The sequence below is a fragment of the Gekko japonicus genome, unplaced genomic scaffold, assembly GCF_001447785.1.
Source record: "Gekko japonicus isolate JY-2015 unplaced genomic scaffold, Gekko_japonicus_V1.1 scaffold46, whole genome shotgun sequence".
Lineage (NCBI taxonomy): Eukaryota > Metazoa > Chordata > Lepidosauria > Squamata > Gekkonidae > Gekko > Gekko japonicus.
In genome coordinates this window covers 101,911-123,441 of record NW_015169173.1, presented here as the reverse complement: position 1 = coordinate 123,441, position 21,531 = coordinate 101,911, and the positions used below count along the sequence as shown (strand labels likewise).

The 21,531-nt window shown below is 43.8% G+C and overlaps 1 protein-coding gene across 1 annotated transcript in view; it reads left to right on the top strand.

Annotated features, from left to right (window-relative positions):
* Window positions 1–6,604: 6,604 nt before the first annotated feature.
* The window catches only part of RAB14 (RAB14, member RAS oncogene family), a 49,830-nt gene continuing 34,903 nt past the window's right edge, over window positions 6,605–21,531 (top strand). Inside the window, exon 1 of the mRNA XM_015415831.1 lies at window positions 6,605–6,873. The gene's annotated coding sequence lies outside the window, so the exon portion shown is untranslated. The remainder of the gene's footprint in view (window positions 6,874–21,531) is intronic.

Sequence of the window (21,531 nt, the reverse complement as noted above, 5' to 3'; positions counted from 1 at the left end):
TGTGGCCTTATGACACACTTCCGGTGATGTCAGGGGGTGTGGCATATGCTAATGAGTTATGCTAATGAGTTCCCCTAGCTGTTTTTCTACGAAATGATCCCTGATTGTAGGAATTTGGAGTCTCCACAAGACATTTTTGAGGCAACCTTCAGGGTACCATTTAGTCTTTCCTCTGGTCCTAAGAAGATGGAGAGAAGTGTATCTGATGAGAATTTGTTGGTGTGCCACTGCAAAGGGGAATGAGTTGCCCATCATCACCCACTCATATGAATATGCTAGGCTGCCCTGCAGTTAACCAAACCACGGATCCATCTATCTCAGTAGTACCCCTTCTGACTGGCAGCAGCCTTCCAAGGGCTCAGGCACAGAAAGAACTTTCTCACTACCTATCTGAGATAATTTAGTTGGTGATGTCAGGAACTGTGGACCTTTTATTACACTGATCCTGCAGATCTTCAAGAACTCAGGTAGAACAGAGTCTTCTGTTTCTTGAGGTCCTTTTAACAGATGATGCCAGCCTTGGACATGGGACCACATTCATGTCAAATATGTGCTCTCCCACTGAGCCATGACCCCACAGCTGGTCCGATCTTCACGTGACCCTCCAGAAGACTCCCAGGATCTTAGAGGCAGAAATGACTTTGGCCAGGAGATCCTGCATATTGTAAAAAGCCTCCCCACTGTGGCCTGTCCTCATGTAACCGCTATGAGAATTTTTCCATGTTTACATTATGATGCATTATTTATCTTCAGACTTTTCTCTGAATGTTTCTGTGGGTTTTTGTAGCCAGCACTTGACGGGGTAGAAGTGTAGCTCATGTTTTATTCAATGTGGATAGGGTTTTTTTTTCCTTCTTCTCTTGCATTCTTTAATGTAATATTTTTGCAGTGTAATCCTATGTTTACTCAGTGAAACTTACTCCCAGATAAGTATTTTTAAGAATGCAGCTAGATATTGGACTACAGCTATCTCCTCTCCAGCTATAGGGATGAGTTTGGGATCAATTCCTACTGCGACAGAACAATTTCAGTCAATTTCTAACAGAAGAAAAGATGGGTGCAATAGGGGAGATTTGCTTTGAAACCTAAAAGAAGATTTTCCCTTTAATCTCTGGAGTCTGAGGATGTGTAAACAGATTCATATTATGCTCAGAGGCATAATAATAATATTTTTTTACTTATTAGATTTTTACCCCGCCCTCCTAGCTGAGGCCGGCTGAGGGCGGCTTACATAAAAACAATATAATATAAAGTATAACATCCATTAATACACAAGAATTCTTAAAACCATAAACATAATAATATAATAAAGTACTAGTGCTTAATATCATTCACAGTGCTTTATGTGGAGAACAAGCTGCTGCGTCAGAGCTCACAATCTAAAATTTGATACAACAAAGGGAGGAGAGGATAAATGTGAAGAAGATTAAAAAAAATAATGTTTAAATTAAAACATAAAAATATTTTTATGTAATGTTTTTGATAATTTTATTGAGTTGTCATTAACATGCCAATTAATGTCTAAGTACAAGACAACATAACAACATTTGTCTTAGATACCTGTAATTATTATTACTTTGTAGTGGTCTATAACCAAATACTGGCATTAAAAACAAAAAGATTCCAAGCTGAAGATTTGTTGTTCAAATTAAGTTGAAATACCAAATAAATAATGGATAAATGGATGAGATGTTAAATGGGCAAGAGTCAAGACATGTCCTTTTAGTGGGTTTTTATACAAAGCTGAGGTGTGTTTTTCCTACCATTCATATGTCAAAGTTTACAATTACTTTAAAGCTAGTAGGCAGGCTGCCAGTCAGGCTGTTATGGTGGTTACTGACCCAACATTTTCTCAGTGGTGCTCCTGTGTCTTCTTTAGCATCTGCCCAAATTATGATAGTTGGATCCAGAGAGTGAGATCAGTGGGTGGAGAGTGGCAGGTTTTGGATCATTAGAAGTGGAGCCCACTGACTTCTGTTAAACTGGTGAGATAGGGAGGGGCGGCGAGTCGGTGGTAAAGCATCTGCTTGGGATGCAAAAGGGCTCAGGTTAAATTCTCTGCAACTCCAGCTAAAAGTATCAAGTGGAAGGTGATGTGAAAGTCCTCCTCATGAGATTCTGGAGACCTACTGCTAGTCTGAACAGAGAATACTGACCTTGATGGACCAATGCCTTTTGGAAACACCACTCTGTTGATTGTCCTGATCCACTCTATGCAATCCACCAGAGTCCCAGTGCAAAAGGTGTAAATAAATAAAATCAATTCAATATAAGGTAGCTTCATGTGTGTTCATGGGACTCTAACTTTGCTATTGGACTCTAACTTTGTTCTATTGCTTCAGACCAACACGGCTGCCCACCTCGATCAGTTCTGGATACTCTACAGTGGGACTATACAATGGAAGAATGGGAGACTTCCTGACTTCCCCAGTCCAGCGGCCAGGTGGAGTGCCTCAACAGGACTCTGAAAACGACCCTGACAAAACTGTGTATAGAGACTTCCTCCAAATAGACTGAAATGCTCCCCATTGCCCTCACCAGGATTTGAGTCACGGACTGGGGGCGGTTGGGAATTTCCCCCTTTGAGCTATAGTTTATGGCAGGCCCTTCCCAATGTATCAGACAGAAGGGGGTGAGGTTAATACTGTTATTGGTGATAAAATGCTTGCTGACCACGTGGCTGCTCTGCAGTCTTGTCTTTCGTCCATCCATAGGGCTGCAGCAAATGTCCAGTCCCTCCATTACGGATACCCGATAGATCCGTTCAAGCCTGGTGACTGGGTGCTCCTTAAGTCTTGGAAGCACAAACCCCTGCAGCCCCAGTGGAAAGGTCCGTTCCAGGTCTTGCTGATCTCTTTTGTAAAGACCACCGTGCCAGACAGCTGGGTGCACCATACCCATGTAAAGAGGGTGGCAGATCCTTGCTGCCCCCTTGCCCGCCACACCCTCCATGTCCAGTGCAGACCATCCCGCTCCAGGTCCAGAAACCACAGGAGAGGAAGTGGCACCAGAAGAACTCGGGAAGGCCGGGCCCAGCGCAACTGTTGATAACCAAGGGCAAGAACCTTGGAGCGCCGAGGCCTTGGACGGCCTCCGCTGCTTGTTCCGCCATCAGTAAACCGCATACCTTTTGCCTATATCTTGGCACTGTATCACATCTGTCCCGTGCTGGACATTGGATACCCCTCCGAGATGGAAGTATCTGTCAACGTGCCTACGCTATCTTTTCACGCTTCTTCCACGCAGACCAGCAGTGTGCACTCCCCCAGGTCACTTTATATTACATTGACACAACTGACTCTGCTTTCTGTCTTCTGTACGTTTTCGAGAGGAGGGAGAGAGAGGCAGCAACTGGAATTGGAGAATTCCTGCAAGGCTGGTGGATCGCAGAGGGAGAGTGGCTCCGCCGAGTCAATCCTAACCTGAATGAACTGCAGTGGCTAACTGCCCCCACCTGCCCGTTTAGACTGTGCCAGAATGGAGAATAGAGGATGCGATTCCAATGAGACTTCGAGTTCCCACTGAGATTCCTGCTCATCTGCAGCCTGCTTGCCACCACCCAAGATTCCCAGTGGGACCACTCCCAAAACGTCTGAATTAACCTCACACAGCGCCAGAACCTCAGCGAATTCTGCCTTCACAGTGGGACGAATGCCCATGACCTGTTTTCATTCTGCCTCTGGGGAGTCCACCCAGCTTAGAGGACCCCAAGCCAAGATGGAATTACCAAATACAGTTATTAGCCAAATACATGCTTGCTGTTAAGATCGCCAAAGTCAACTCCATCTTATGCTCGGCACACCACACTTTCCAGAATATAGTTCCTGCTCTGCAGACTAGTATCCTATTCTTACATGCCTGGTAACATTGAAGGTGGTCCCTGTGCCTATGGCTGCCGAACAACCTTCTTGACTCCCTGGAAAACTACAACTGTTTTTCGTCCTAAGCACAGCTATACTGAGATTAAAAATGCAACCCCTCAATGAGACTGTTCTCCACCGGTGAATCTACAGCCCTGGTCGCCATTAACTCTGAGAATATTGATGCCCTTGCCTGCAGACTTACCCACCTGATGAATGAAACCTCCCAGGCTTTGGGGGGTATGCTGACGGATCTACATGATACTGAAAAGGCAACCATCCAGAACAGAATGGCTATAGAGTACCTGTTGCTCAGGGCAGGGCATCACTGCACTGAATTTGAGGGCATGTGTTGTTTGAACTTAAGTGATCATTCAGCCTCTATCGAACGAAACACCAAGAACATCCAAGACATTTCCAAAGGAATAATAGCTTCTCATGGGTGGGGGGATTGGTTTGGGAGTTGGTTCACTGGTCTGGGATCTACTGTTTATACTGTCTTAATGTTTGTTCTTGCAGGAATTCTGCTAATCTTTGGGATCTGCCTTTGTATACAATGTATTCCTGTAAGTATAACCTGTTGTTTTCCTACAGCCCCCAGAACCCCTCGTTCGAGAGTCGAACAAATGATGATCGTTGCCAAATATTGGACCGAGGATCCTGAGTATGCAGCCCCGGTTGATAGTGGCTATGAGCCTTAGGGTAGTCATTTCATCAAGAGGGGGGATTTGTAGGACAAAGGATCAATGGATGTGATTTATGATTGTGATTTCTCTTGATATGTAGAATGACAGCTGTCACTGTGCCTTATTAGGAGTCTGATTACAAGTGAATTTAGACCTTAGCAATTAACCCAGGTGGAAGAGACTTAGAATAGAATTAATGAGAGTATTTTTAATTGCCAAAGGTTCTTTCTGATAAATTCAGAATGGAATGCATATTTGAAGTTATAAGCTCCCCAGCTGAAGGACATTCTGAAAGTGTAGATATGAGATGGAAAGACCAAGTGTTTTCAAAACAAATATCTTTTCCTGTAGAGTGGAACATCTGGCCCCAGAATGTCTGCCAAGAGCTAAGTTGTATACATTTGATCAGGAAACTCCCTAGTTTCAGACCAAAACAAATAAGCCAGGAATGATGCTAAAATAAGGCCCATCTGTTCCAAGACCAGATAAGATGATGCAATTGTTGACACTTAAGATCCAGATAGGGGTTTGTCAATAGAGAAATGCCAGCTAAAATGATGCTCTGAGGACGAGACCTGTTGGACACCAATTACAGATTTCTTAATGTATAAACTGTAATGATGTCATTTGGGGTATAAGACCTATTGCCCTTCCTGGTCGGAGCAGAATACAGCTTGGTGTTACTGGGTGCCAAGGTATCCAGTCCTGTATTTTCCTGATTATTGCAATAAACAGATATTTATCCTCTCCCTGGACTCCAACCGTGCATTCCTTATTCGGCCCCAGGAGCACACGGGGCACAGATTTGTGCATCACTCTGGTTGCCAGATCCAGGTTGGTAAACTCCTGGAGATTTGGGGGTGGAGCCCGGGGAGGCCAGGGACATCAGTTGGGGCGCAGTGCCATAGAGTCCACCCTTCCAAACAACCATTTTCTCCAGGGAAACTGACCTCTACAGTCAGGAGATGAGCTGTAATTCCCAGGGATCCCCAGGTCCCACCTGGAGGCTGGCAGTCCTAAGCCATTCCACAAAATCGGGGCCACAACGGAGAAGGCACTTAGAAGTGCAGAAAGGCCAGGTACAAATTTATAAACAAACTCATTCCAAAATATCAGCTTATTCAATAAAATACATATTTTTTAAAAGCAATGGCTGAGGTAAAAATACTATTGTTGTTCAGTCACACAGTCGAGTCCGACTCTTCGCGACCCCATGGACCAAATCACGCCAGGCCTTCCGGTCTTCCGCCGTCCTCTGAAGTTTGCTCAACTTCATGTTCATTGCATCGATGACACTGTCTAACCATCTCATCCTTTGCCATCCCCTCTTCTTTGACCTTCAATCTTTCCCAGCATCAGGGTCTTCTCCAGTGAGTGCTCCCTTCTTATTTGGTGGCAAAATACTATAAATAAATACTATAGTGAGCAAGTTAAAAAAATCTGAGGGCTAGCCACAAAACAGGAAGAGATTCAACAGGTAAATCTCATCCCCTAAAGTATGGGGAAGCTTCTGTTGAATTTCTGCCTGTTGGGCATCTGTCAAAAGCACAAGGCTCCATAACTTCTAGGAAGGACCCCGCGCACACAGCTGCGAGGCAACAAAGTACTGCAGGCCTTGACTGGTGAATCCTGTGAAGCCGCCATCTGATAAAGGGAGATTTTTGGGTTAAACAAAAATGTTCTGTTCGTATTTTATGCCCGCCCACTTCAGGATGGGATTTTTTTTCTTTCAAGAGCGCATGCTTAGCCTTGCACAGCTCCTGCGCAGCCGCTCAAGAGCCCGGCAGCCGCGAAAGTGACCATTTCCTCTCCTTTTCGCAACGCCCCGCCCCTCTGCCATTTTGATTGGCCCTTCCTTTCTTCCCCTACAGGCGTCGGGTGTGGCTTAGGGCATTTTTTAAATACATTTCTTTGTGTTTTAGGTTGACATTGGCCGCGCACCCGCTTTCCGTTTCCCCCTGCCTTCTTTATCTTCCGTCTTACCTCCCTCCTCTTAAGGAGTGGGCGGAGAAACCCCGCGTAAGGGGGTGTCGCCATCTTGGATCGAGTGTGTATGAGGCAGAAGGAAGAGGAGGGGCGGCGGTGAGGGGGAAAAAAAAAGAGAGAGAGAAAGGCGAGGTGGGGGGGAGGGAAAAAAGGAGGAGGCCGCTGCTGCCGTCGTCGTGGTGCGCGCGCAGCAGTAGTGGAATCGCCGCCGCCGCCGCCTTTGCTAGACCGAGGCTTGAGCCTGAGGGGAGGCCCCGGAAGAAGAAGAAGAAGGGGAGACGTCGTGCCGCCGCCGCCACCTCCGGAGCCAAGCTGCCCAGTCACCAGCCCTCCGAGCCCAGGTAAACCCGAGAGGACCAGCAGCGACCCCTCCTCTCCGCCCTAGTAGGCCTTAGCTTCCCCTCCCTCCCGCTCCTTACGGGGTTGCCTGGCAACAACGCCCCTTGCGCGGGGGGGGGGTGTCGAATGTGACGGGGGCCGGAGAGAGAGCGAGAGAGCTGCTCTTTGCGGCGAAGTGCCTTGGAAAGGCCGGCCTGGCTGCCTGAGCGGGTGAAGCCTCTTGAATGCGGGTAGGCCTCTGCTCCTCCTGCAGCCTCAGCCGGTTTGGCTTTCACCGGGCCTCCTCCTCCTCTTTCCCCAAGAAGTGCCACCAAGGCGGCCACTCTGTCCCGACCGACTCTCTCGTGGAAGTAGCCTCGTCTTCTGGCTCTCCGGTGTTTTGGTGGGCGGGTGGGAAGCTTCCTTCATGGTTGTCTGGTTTTGCCTTTGTTGAGATTCGGGGCCTGCTGGCATCCCTGCCCTTTCCCGTTTTCGAGCATGCACACACCCTCCCGCCCTGCAGGTGGTCCCATCCTGTCCCGGGAGATTGCCTTGGCCGTGGGACTGCTTCAAATGGCTGTCAGGGTGCTTCGTCTCGGCTAGGGTCCCACTTTGGCTCTGCGGCGGCGTCTGCGACTGGCAGTGGCTCTCCAGGGCCTCATTTAGACAAAGACCTTTCCCCAACACCTGCTTCTGGAAATCCTTCTTATCTGAAGGGGTCGAACCTGGAATTTTACCACTAAACAAGGGGTGTTGCATACCCATCAAGTGTCACACTTCAGTTTGTGTCTCTTGTGTTGTGTGCACGCACCTGACAGATTATTCCAAGATAAGTGTGTCTAGGGCAGGCATCAAGTAGAGTCTCATTGACAGCTGGGTAAGGTGTGCCTTCCACTTCCAAATCTGCCACTGTGTGTGCTGTTTGAATGTAACTCCCACAGTGGGACTCTCTCCCAAGTCAGTGAGGGAGCACATGCTTTCTTTGCCTGCAACCTGGGAGAAGTGCTTCCTGTCAGAGGAGATGAAACTGTGATTAAGATGCACTAGTAGTCTGACTGGATAAATTGAGGTTTCATATGGCTGACTTTTGTGTACTGCTGGTCCTGCATGTTTACCTAGAAATAAGCTTTGATGTTTTCACTAGCAAATTTGCTTGGTGTTTGTGGCTTTTAGCACCTGAGCCTAACCATATTCTTGTTGCCCTTGTTTTTCTTCTTGTTTGTCAATTGTTACTGTTCACGCTGTAGGCTTCTCACAGTAGGCTCCTGTTGCCTTGTCTCACAAAGTCTGTAAAGGAACAATTATGTCAATGGTGCTGTAAATCCTAGATGTTTACTTGGGAGTTCAATAGAGCTCAACCTCTGAGTACATTTTTCTAGGGTCTTAGCTACCGATTTAGAGATTGCAGACACTTCCGCACTGTCATTTTTGTCACTCCTTTGTCCCTATTGCTTTGGATTCCCCCTCTTTTCCACATATGTTTTGCTCCCTTTGGGACTACTAGAGAGAGCAAAACCCATTTGGGGGGGGGGCTGAAGCAAAGGGACAAAGGAGTGACAAAAATGACAATGCGGAAGTGGCTTGCATGTGCAGTATGAGTGCAATTACAGTCGTGTAGTTAGTGCCCACCTTATGTAGGCACATCTTTGTTTCCCCTTGTGCGTGATAAAGTTAGGTACATGCCTGTATCTTATGTCCTTAGATTCTAGACATGTATTTATTACTGTCCTGGTCTGATATGGCACATGTGCCCACTGTAAGTATTAGAATATGTACATACAATACACTATTTTTCAAGGCCTGTCATCTGCCAGGGTGTCATGCAGATGTATTAGTGAAATTTTCTGTGATGTGTCTTGTGTGCTTTTTTTTTAATTTGGGAGTAATATGAGTTAGTAAAGGAAAATATCTGCATAGTACCAATGTGCAGCAAATTTTGTACCACTTGTGGGGATCCATTGTGGAGGGAAATGTCAAGTTCAGGATGACCTTCCTTGTAATCTGTGCATGTGGAGATATACCTTGTGTACCGTGAGCACATTTTATGCAGTTCATTTTATTCATGTGTGTGGAGAATGTGATTTTTAAAATACATGGTACACTTTATTAAAAACACCTCTAAATTGGCTACACATACAGAGATTGCTTATTTAGATCTTGAATTCAAACATTTGCTACTGTGTACTACATTACTGGTTTATTTTCCAGTGTGTTAGGCTGCAACTGAATTCATAGAGCTATAGTGGAACCACTTCAGTAAGATACTATGTGTTGAGGACTTTCATTTTAATATCAAGGATGAGCTAGATCCACTCTTCTGTCCCTCATCCTGTATCTAAACAGTAGTTTCCTAATGAGAGAGAGCCTGTGGAAGTTTATCCACACCCTTTTTTCTGTGAGCATTCAGTATGTGTCCATAAATTAACATGTATATTTCAGTTCAAGTTAACCTGTCAAGCAACTCTTGCTAATAAGATGGTCAGTAAAGAACTCTTAATACAGAGAGAGTGAAGTAACTGTCTTTACAGCATTAACTTCTTATAACAGAGGGAAAGCTTATTGTTTAATCAGAATCCTGAACCTGAAAGAAATCCTTTTTTTCCTTCAAGAGAAACTGCTTTTAGAAAGTTTCATGGTGAACATGTGAGCAGCTCCAGTGACTCTCCAGTGTCTTCTGTAGAGGAAAGTCTTTTTGAACACTTACTTGAAATAGTAATGACAGCCGGTGACAGACGTTCTGGGACCTTCTCCATGCTTTCTACTGAGTCATATTCCTTTCTGAAGAATTGAGGCTTGCCTGAAACTTAAATTTTCTTTTTGTAAAGTTCTTTCTGTTCCCTATCTGTTTGCTTATAGTTTTTTCCTTCCACAACAGTATTGTTCATTTTATTCAAACATTGAATAAACAGCTAAAAATGATAACTGATATAGTTGGTCAGTATATGTAATCATCAGATGTATGGAAAATCATTTTTGCCTGTGCTTGAAAAAATAGACTGTTGACTGTAGGCAGGGAGAATGTTCAGAGACTGCATGACCTGTATCTTTGAGCTATGTGGCTTCCTTTTGAACACATGGAACAAGGCTTCAGACAGAGATCATACAAAACATGCTGGGTTGGGTATGGGAGAAAGCAGTTCTTAAGGTATTCTGGTCCCAGATAATTTATTGCTGTTTGACCAGGTAAGGACCAGCACCTTTCCAATAGAAAGCTAAAGCTGCTATAGGAATAAGCCCTGATGAATGCTCTGGGAGTTGCTCATGACTAAGCCTGTATGGGTTTGTATTACACAATATGTGGAATCTGTATCTTCCGGTCGAGCTAAGATGGTGCACTGACGCGTTCCGCGATTCGTGCGGAGCGGACGACGGCCTCTTTTGACAGTTTGGGCTGTTTTCAACCCAACGCATCGCTCCCCAGAAAGGGGGGGGGGACAAGCAGGCAGCAGCGCCCAAGAGGGAGTGTGAGATTGGCAAGATTGAGCTTCGGAAGAAGCTGAATCGAGCTTTGATCTCCTCCCGCGAAGAGGGCAATTGCCGAGCAACTCTCCAGGGGCCGTTCGAGCCGGGTATCCGGCATAAGTTCGCCATCAGCCGACTTCTTGAAGATGGGAAACTGCTTGTAAGTGAAAAGAAGCAATGCATAACCCGATTTGATCGTGATAGATAACAAAAACGTACCGCTCACCTGAACTAAGCTACGAACTAATTTGAAACAAGCGTTTAAGCGGATAATCAATTAACAATCCCAGTGATTCGATTCCGGACAAGATTTGTATTGTTTGAAGGCTTTTAAAGTGAGAAAAACTTTATTGTTGATCATTCCTGCGGTGGTAGAAGAGATAAGCGCGCAGCCGAAAAACCGAAACTGACGGAGTCTATCGCGGGAAGAGGGAGGCTGGTGTGGCGGAGAAAGGGTTCCGACCTAAACAAAGAGGAAGTTGAATTCCTTGATGAGCCAGTAATAAAAGGAAGGGGATCGGACCCATAAAAGTGAAGTACCGGATGTGAGTATATGCGCACAGACGGGAAGGGCGGAAGTGAAACCGACCTACTCTACCCCAAAAAACCATCGAGAAGTTGCGCCCGACATTTTGAGGAGGACTTTCACGTTATTTGCTTTTTAAACAATCTTCTGCGGGCCTTAAAGATGCGAAATTGAAGGAATGTGTTAATCTGCACTATCTACCTTGAATATGACTGTTTATTTTTAACTGTGTGTAGTGCAGTAGAACCGCCAAAACGGAGACCAGAAGAAAAAAAAATAGAGCAGATTCAGACCCAGCAGTAAAGACAACTCCAGCTGTAAGACTAAGACCAAGAACAGGTTCTGCATCAACTCCGAGGATGTCAAGGGAGAGGAAAGAATGGCAGTCTGCCATGGAAGCGATGGAGAAGAGGATGACAGAAGCAATACAGAACATGGGAGTGCAGATAGAAAAACAACTAGAGACCCAGATAGTCAAACAACTGGAAGTACAAATGGAAAAGCAAACTCAAATACATCTGAAGCGACTGGAAGAAGTCCAGGAAAAAAACATAGCCGCAATAAAAGACCTGGTGACAACAGAAACAACTTCAATCAAGCAAGAAGTCGAAGCGGTTTTCAGTTTCTTGTATGAGTATTTTAATAAGTGTGAAAAAATTAAAAATATGTGCAACAAAGGCATGCACATGGCTTCCTCAGAGATGTAAAGTGTCCTTCCTTTGGGAGACTGGCTATAGCCTACTCATGTTTGGAAAGCCTTAAAAGGTCTTTCTGTTGGATGTCCCTCTCTGGTCTTGCTATTTAGTGGGGCTGAGCTTTGTATATGCTTCAAAAACTAATGATTCCAGACTATTCCCTGTACTGAGCTGACTCCATAATCTGTATTAATCTACAGACTTTCTGAAAAGGACATTGGTATTGGTTGCCAAAGAAATAATTGTGTAGAACTGAGGTCTTGGTGAGAACTTGCCTATACTGGGGTAGAGTTTCTAAGCACATTTGGGAGCAAAAGTCATTCTGTGAGCATGTATGCAGCTGCACTATAAGTTGCAGGTGGGTGATTGTGGGAAAGCTGAAAATTATTTCAAGTCAAAAACTTTTTTCAGGGGTCAACTTTTGACCCCCCCCATTGTACATCTTGGTGTAGGGTGGAAAAAACAAAAACCATTAAAGATGTGGCCTAATTGTCTTGGAGATGTTCCACTTACATGTGGGGCTCACATGTTAAAATGCTCCTGAATGTGCACAAAGTCTCTGAATATAGATAACTAGAGTGTTAGATAAAGTGATCTACCATAGCTTTCTCACTAACATACTAGTTTCTGTGTGTAGGAGCCTGCAGTTCTGAAGCAGTGCAGCACTGATATAAGCTTACAGCCATAGAGAGAAATTGTGGCAAGCATACGAGTAAGACACAAATGACAAAAATACAATAAATATGAAAGTACTTATAGATTAGAGTATAGAGAAAGTACTTATAGATATGGGTTCTCTTTTATCTTTTGCCAAATTAACGCCTTAAACAAAATGCTACTATATACTCTTGGAATTTTAGGACTCTGTTAACATTATAGTTGCATTTCAAACCTTGTGATTAAACAGCAGCTTGTGCAACAAACTCTGATGAGTCTGTCATATGTAATAACAAATCCAGGTTTGTACTTATGCCCCAGCTATTTCCTTCTCTCCTGCCTTCCAGCTCTGTGTTTTATGTGGGCAAGTGACTGTGAGGGACAATATTACTGTGGCTTGTGAATTCAAGAGTCATAACCACAGTTTGTGCCAACTGTGGTTTGTTAACAAACCATCTAAAAATCCTGCTTTGGTGCATTTCAACATTATTCAGCTGTGTTCATTTTATTGATTTAAGGTTTGTCCTGCTTTTCCATCAGATTGGTTCCCAGAGTGGTTTACAATACTAATTAAAACAAGATTGTCATAAAACTACTAGAAGCATTAAAACACCTTAATACAATAGCAATACACATTACACAACACACGTTACAGCTGCAAAGCCCCATCTTCACAGTTGTGCCCAAATACCAAGGCAGAAAAGACCTGACTTACAGCATATGGATAGCTATATACTTCTTCCAGGTGTGATTTAAAGGAACAATACTGTTGGTAATTATCTAATAATCATATGTACTGTTCTAAGTATATGCAAAAGAAAGTGCACAGGTACATAGCACATATTTTTGTTCTTATGAAACTATAGTATATGGAGTTGGGCCACTGGTCCATTTAGCTTACTGTTGTCTACTCTGGCTGTTCAGAATGTCACAGGTGAGGCTTTTCCTAACACCTTGTACTTGGCATATTCTGCTTATAAAGAAGGTGCTCTTCACTTATGGTACCACTAATGACTAGAAGCACTGCCTATAGACAACACTGTCCTATCTGAGTTATTACCAGAAGTTTTAAGATAGTAGCTCTGTTCACAAGTTACAGCAAATGCACAAACAATTCATGTACAGTGTACGCTTGATTTTTCTTTATATGTGCAGTGAGTGATTTTTATGTTTTGCTGAATGCATGTACACTTGGATGTTTGATTGAAACCCCATGTTTATCCAGGTACTGGTCTCCCCTTTAATTTGTAAAGTGAATGCATGTCGACTCTTCTTACAAACATATATACACGCAGGATGTATGTGAATTCATTGTAACATGTAAACAGTTAGTATAGTAATGAGTATCTGGCACTCTGCCATTTACTGCTTTTGATACATGATCAGCCATCATCATGGAAACACTTCCCTAAACTCCCTAGTAATTACAGCTATTGTTTAGGTTGCAGTCCTTCACATGAGTTGTTTAAATTCCCTCGGCTTCAAAGGATTGCAGTCTTAATAACTATGATAGTGCTTGGTCAGGTAAATATTCCTAACAGTGTTATAACCCAGTTCTAGGAAAGTGCATGTGTAGATTTATTAACAGTTTTGGTTTGGTTTGTCTTCCTTATTTTCAATTTAAAGGTATTGATTTAACGTTACTGGAGAGGCGGGGTTTTTTGGGGGGGCAGGACAGTTTAGTGTAGGAACAGCTTGCTTTTGCTCAGGCATCCTCTTGCTGCTAGAAGGCAGTTATGTACACAGTGGAGTTAAGATGCTAAAGTTTCTGTTTAATGCTTATAAATGAAATTCAAATGAATAAAACAGGCGAATGCTTGTATGGACAGGAGATGTATTTGAAGATGTTCTTAATGCAGTGTCTACTTTAGATGTTGGCATTTTGCTTTTGAGTGGCTATTGCAAAGGTTTAACAAGACAGAATAGCTTAAGATACTCCCATTAGGGACTGACCTCAGAAAGCATTCATAAATACCATGTGTAGAATTTTGGTTCTCTCTATAGTAGAGCGTGCATTCTTTTCAGTACTGAGTTGATGACCTCAAATCAAGAGATGGAACAGTGTGCGTCCTGCTTCATAACTGCTTGGGGGGAGGGGGGAGGAAGAAGTATTGTCTAAGTAAAATGCTTGGTGGAAAACCAAGCAGTTCAGTTTTTAATATAAATAGGCTGACACCTTCTGCTTTTATTATAGGTTCAAGGAACTTAGTAGTCAAACAGTCCAAGCCTTCTATCTTAGAATATCTAAACTATCTGTACAGATGCTGGCTTCATACTTGAAAATATGCAAGGAAGTTGATTTCAGTCACATTGGGCAACTGATCCACAATGTGGTGGCATGAGTCCTGGATGGCACATATTCACCCTGTGCTGCGCCAGCTACACAGGCTTCCAGTGGAGTACCAAGTCAGGTTCAACATTTTGGTAGTGACCTTTAAAGCCGTGAGCGGTCAGGGACCCATATGTCTTTGGGACTGTCTCCCCAAGGAGCATCATGCTCTGCAGAGAATAATCTGCTGCTGATCCCTGGCCCCAAAGATATCCAGCTGTCCTCGACCAGAACCACGGCTTTCTTGGCCCTGGCTCCAGCCTGGTGGAATTGTCTGCCGAATAACATCAGGGCCCTGTGGGATTTAGTGCAGTTCTGCAGGGCCTGTAAGGCAAAGATGTTCTGCCAGGCTTTTGGTTGAGGACAGCAACGGGCTCTCTCATGGCTGGCATCCCCTCCTTTATTCCATCTTTTTTCTTTCGGCCTCTTCCCGGTCCAGCACAGTTGTTATGCCAACTTCTCCAGGAAATTCCTGGAGACCCAATCCAAGTTATCTACCAAGGAAAATTGGGTGTTTGTGGCTGTGCGTAAGTTCTATACCAGTCTATACAGAGGTCGGATGGCGAATGAGACGCTCGGCTATATCCCAGGAAGTGAGACAACACGCTAGTCCTTAAATAAATGTTGTCTTTACTAAAGGTTTTTCATCAGGCATACAAAATCGGAATCATACAAATTCATACAAGCTCCTTAGTTACAATAGTACATCAGAACAATTACAGCATAGAAAATAACAAAAGCATCAAAATGGGGATGACACAATGGGGCACGGCTATACTCATCTGAGGTCCAGCTGAGGAAGAACTCTCCTCCTTGGAACGCTGGGCAGCCGAAATGCAGCAGCTTGTGAACTCCAAGGCACACAGGTAGGACCAGCCAAACCACGTGTGAGCTCTCTGGGTCGCGACTCCGGAGAACTTAAGTAGTAGAGTCACTTGTAGCACCTTAGTGCACTGCTATGGGAAGGGTGGGTTAACCAGAGAGACAAAGGAGAGTTTCTCCTTAAATAAACTCTTTTTGGGGCATGTGCTATCCAGCCATAAACTATCAAACCCGTCCTCTAAACTATCACTACTGGATGAAGAGGGGGTGACGAGGGGATGACGAGGGGGATGACGCTCTCCTGAGGGGTGGTGGCAATATGCAGATCCTACTCCTACATCAAAGGTGCCTTTTGGCAAGGTGTGAATCTTCCGTTCCCATGGACACCTCTTGATTTGCAGATCTGGTTCCTGCTCCAAAGCCATAAACGCTATTGTCTTTAGATCTCCAAACCAGATTAAGGGAGTAGGGTCACTTGCTCTTTCCATTCCAGGAATGCCGGGGTTCGCTGGGGATTTTCCACAGCTCTCCAAGTGGGTGCAATGGCGCGGTGTCTTCTCCATCCCAAAGAGTCATGGGATACATTCCAGGGACGCACATGGTCCGTATGTGCAACGGCAGGCCCAGGCCAGCCTATTTCTAGGCAAGCATGAGATGCAGAACAAAGCAACACACAACATACAGCAATCCCTGAATACACAATGCATAGGTATTCATGCTAGACACACACATAAGCAGCATCACCACTATACAGAAATACAAACATAAGCTCATATCGTTACACAGTCCAGAACTAGCTTAAAATTCAGCTCATGGACACCATCTGGGAATTGTTTTTAAGATCATACTGAATGTTCATATTGTGTTCTATTTATTGTTGTGCATCGCCCAGAACCCTGTGAACTCAGGGATTGGGTGATTCATAAATGTAATTTATAAATAAATATAAAATAAATATGTCATTGCGGAAATAGGCTTGTATCTTTGTGTAAGATCACCTTGAGGATTTCCTAGCCTAACCCTGGTGGGTAGGACCTCATTTTGAATACTTTGTAAATGATTCACAGATCTTTCCCTCATCACCGTTCACCATTGGATTTTTGCTGTTTATGTCCCCCCAGCTGTTCATGCATTGTGTTCATAATGCTGCATTTTTCGTTGGGGTGGTGGTGGTTGCTGCTTCCTCTCCTACCCTGAGATCAGCTCGTGTTTTAATACTTCCTCTAAAGGAGGAATAGTTTTTGCAGTCCAAGTCTGTTTCATTTCACTATTGTCATATAAAATGAACATGCTAGCATTTGGCAGCAATGTCTTATTGGTTCTACTTGGCAGCTGAAAAACCAAGCTTGACTTCTTAGTGCTCATTAATCACTGTAGGATTTGCAGTTGCATGAACACTTCCTCTTTGTTTGGAAAGGACGTAGTACTTAGATCCCCCTTTCCCTGCTGCATCTTGAGCCTTGGAGCTGGCTGTCCAGTGCTACATTCTCTCTAAATAACTTCTCTTTTATATTAAAAATGAAGGGAGACCAGAATAAGGAGGCTTTTTAATGATTTTTTCCCCTTTGGGGTTATTTATTTAAAACATTTATATCTTGTCTTTTCACATGCCGAAGACAGCTTACAAAATATAAAACACACATAGTGTAAATGCATAAATTAATGTATATCACCACCAGATGCCGGTCAGACATTCATTAGTTACTTCCACCAAAGGCACATTGAAACAACGCCACTTTGCACCTGTTGTGGAATAAAGTATAGGAGCTTCCTGTATCAGATCCAGTAGGCTGTTCCAAAGAGGGGGCAAGGCCACTGCAAATGAGTGCCCATGAGCTGTGGATGAGTGAACCTTATGAACAGAGAGGACCATCAAAAATAAGGTGCCTGATGACCTTAGTTGGTGCATAGGATTGTATGAGGAAAAGTGGTGCATTAGATTTATGGGTCCTAAGCCATGAAGAGCTTTAACAACTAACACCTTGAACAGTGTTTGGAAACAAATAGGTAGTCAGTGAAGCTGCTGAAGTACCGTGTAATACGATCATACTGGTGTAAACCAATCAGTAGTCTAGCAGCAGCATTGGGTACTGACTGAAGTTTCCAAACAGTTTTCAAGGGCAGCCCCATTTATAACACTTACAGTTGTCTAGCCTTAAGATGTTACAGTGGCATGGATAAGCATGGTCAAGATGGGGGGCAGTTGGCACACTATATATAGATAATAGAAGATGCTCATAGCCCCAAACTAGCTTTTCTTTCTAAGAACAATATTAGAGTCAGTATTATCCCCAGGCTTTTCACCAGGTCAAAGAAGTGGACTGTCGTGCCATTGATTTGTATTGGTGGCAGCCCCATATAATTGGCTTTTTTACAAGTATCACCTTGGTGTTTCCTGGATTCATTTTCAGGGTTAAGGAGCTGGAGTGGTGGGAACAATGAGAGAAGGGAAACAGCAGCAGAGGCTGCAACTTCATATGACCTGGCATGTAGCAGCAGAGTGTTGATGCGATATTGACAAGGTTTCTGCTGACTCTACTGTGGCTGTCCAAGCTTCACCCCTCTCTGGGATGTAGCTTTGCTAGGCTATGAATACCTTGTGCCCCATCAGACCTTTTGGGGGCCCTGTTAATTTGGGGAGTGCACTCTTCAGCAAATGTTTTCTGTTAAGCTTTCTGCACTAAGGCTATGCAGAAGTTTGGAAGAGTTTAGTTATGGTATAGTGTCTCAAGGAGAGTTGAAAGCCCCATTGGTTGTTTATATGCTCCTAAGTGTGCCTATCTATATGAGTAGTGTATGTATCACTCAGCTTTCAGTATATTGTCATCCTTGCAGAGTTTTGTCATGTTCCTTGGTGTGTGTAATGGTGAACAAAGCTTGACTAGTGCAGCTACTGGCAAAGTGGATTAGCTTGCTGGAAGGTATGAAGACCTTGACTACCAAGGGTACAAAGCTAGCATACTGTAAATAACCTGAGAGCTATCTTGGGGGTGCTGTAAGAAATAGCAAAAATACCTGTAGAATCTCAAACGTAATCATTCAAGCATGTATGTATGCATGCTTTTTAAAAACACCTTTTCTATCCAAAGTTTTCTAAAAGCTTCATATATCTGAGCCCAGCTGCATTTCTGAAAAGGATTATAAGAAGCCCTAAAATTTAGTCGATGTAATTCAAAATCCTGTTTTAAATTTGAAAGCTGGTATTATTTTATTGCAGCTGTCAAATGGGGAAGCTTCTCTGAGGCAGTGCTCCTCTTCTGTACTGTACGCTGCAGGAGAATGAATAAAACAAGGGGGATCTAGAAACCAAAAGTAGGAGGGTGGGCAGCCAAATAAAGACACTGTGGCAAGGCATTCTCTTCTTCTTTCCCTTCCCCCAAACCTCTGAACTTTTCAGTTTGAGAATAAATCTCACATGGAGAGGCGAGAAATGGATGTGGAACGTTGTGTTAAGTCAGTCCACTTGTTGGAATAGTTTAAAGTTTTCCTAGTCTGATTTAAGTCTAACCTCATCAGAGAGAACGGATGTAGTGTTCTAACAATGTAATCCTGAACACAGTTACACCCTCCTAAACCCATTGACTTAAGGTGGGCTCAGAAGGGTGTGTTTGGGACAGTACTGTGAGTATGAACTGGGAAGTTTGGCTCACCCGAGAGTTTCCGAGGTGGCTTTGGCCTGCCACTCTCTCGTAATCACACTATAGAATGTTTTTAGAGATTATTGGGATAAGCACTGTATGGAAAACAATTGGACTTTTAATACTGTCCTGCAAAATGGAAAGGAAATGAGAAATGTCCATTTTCCAGTGTCTTTTGAATGGGATTTGAAAATGGGGCATCTGCTTAGTACTAAGACATAGGAGAAGGTGCAGTAAGTGACTGGGGGGGGGGAGTGCCTCTTAAAGGCAGGATGTGAGATTCTCAGTGTTTACTCTGGGCTGCATGTACTGTCTGCTTCGGTACTGTACAAGCACAGCAATTGCACTTTTAATGTACATGTTTATAATCGAATCCACCCGAAATTAATTTCTGGCCTTTCTAGCCACAAGGAGAGGTTTGAAAAAATGGGCAAATTCTGGTGTAAATCTCAGTCAGTGGGCAGTGGATTGGAACAGGAAGAAGACTAGTCCTGGTCAAATGAAAAGGTGTTGTATTTGAGCTCCTTGTAAGCTTCCAGGCAGCAGGATGCTGGGCTAGATGGGCTTTTGATCGGATCAGCGGGGCTAGTCTTAAATTACTACTGTCCTGCATAGTTTTTTTGCTTCTCTCCACGAATAGCTAAACGCAGTCATTCTGCAAAATCAGCAAATGCATTTATATGCAAATGTGGACAATATAAGGGCCCTAGTAGTCTGAGTTTTGGTACAGAATTTGCTTGAGCAGGCTGTAGGCAACATTTAGCATTGTATGTAGCTGACTCAGCATCAAATGCTTGATGTTAACTGTGTTCTTGCCCTGGGAAACTCGGAAGGGGGGGGAGGACCTTGGCTCAGTGAGCGATGCCATTGCTTGTAGTAGATCTCAGGTTCAAACCATGGCATCTCCAGATAATAATCCCTGAAATCAGGTCCTCATCTGTCCAAGATTCAGGAGAGATCAGTGAGCGGATATTAGTGGTCTGACTCTGAATAAAGCAGCTTCATATGCTTATTCTCTCGCCAACTGATAGTTGTCTTAAACTGTTATTTGAAATGTCTGCTTAAAAATGTTAAGGTGTGCTTAAGAGTATGTTTGTTTTTGATATAGGTCCACAAGGGCTAGTGTTCTGCCATAAAATTGAGTTGTGTTTTTGGAACATCGCTCTGTTGGTCCTGGAATGGGGGTAAATCACTTGCACTGTAGTTTAAAATATGCTCATAAGTATAATCAAGTAGACTTGATGTTTTTATTTCTTGCACCTAAAAAGCAGGGAAAACAGCAACATCAGCAAGATTTGTTTGTGAATACTAAGGGCCATTATGTATGGACATCTTAGTGCAGATTTTCATAGCAGTAAGACTTTAATCTTGACTTTGAATTCGGTGCCCGCCTTACAAACCATTCTTTTCTCTCTGGTGTATTTATTCTGCAGCTACAATTTAAAAAACACACTTTTTAAGATTGGGGTGGAACATCACTTTTGACGTGTGGGTGGTGGTGTCCAAAGTTAAAAAAAATTACACAATTGGCCTATTGCAGCTGCGCAGTAGCTTCCAGCAGGCACCTTCCATTTAAATCCTTGTGGTTCAGATTTTGTGCAGGAAGGAATTCAGGCAAAGGGGTGAAACCCACTGTTGAAACTGACCAGACTTTTTCTGAAATTGGCAAGTGGCTGCAAAGCCTCATTTTCAGTGTTTCCCAGTACTAGGGGATTCTCTGCTTTGTTATTGGCCAGTGTGAAAAATGGGAGTCACACGGTCTCATAATATGAGGGAACGTGTTGAGTGTACAGAATGCACAGTAGAACCCACTGACACTGGTATTGCAAGCTGTGATCATTGGCAATGAGTGTGTGCGCGCACCCCTGTGCACAGTCGGCTACAACTCCACCACACTTTGCACAGGGCTGCAGTTTGTATGGGGGAGGAGTCCTCTGGCAGAAGTTCTGGAGAGTTTATTTAGACTTTTGCCACTAAATTGAAAAAAATGGGGTGTTTTTGCCGATGTCGTAGTGCAGCTGCATAGTTATGTTAATTTTCTACCCTTCCTTGCAAAGTTGTGTGGTTTTCTCTTTGCGATTCTAATTTGATCCCGCACACTGGTCATGATCTTGGCAGTTTTTAAAAGCGTGTCCTATGCAGATTGCACTCTTCCTCCATATGGATTGATCCCAAGTGATTCTTAAATTCGATGGTTCACAGAAGGTCCATGTGAATCAGCCACCATTTTAATGTTAGGCTTCTAGAGACTCCCAAAATGTCCCCCCCCCCCCACCTTGTTCTTTAAAACATGAAAGGGAAAAATGTTCTCAAAGCTTTAGGCTTCCCATCCCAGTCTCTCTCTTTCTCTCTCTCTTTACATCTCATGTCAGTTTCATTCTCTGCAGAAGATGATTCCTCTCCCCCCATTTATTTTGTTTGCATGCAGCACTGAAATCTTTTTTTTTTTTTTTTGCACTGGGGATGCTGCTGTTTACCTCCTCTCCAATCCCCCTTTCAAGTCAATATCAGCAGGGAACTAAACCTTGTGAAGCTCCTTTTAAACTTTCTCC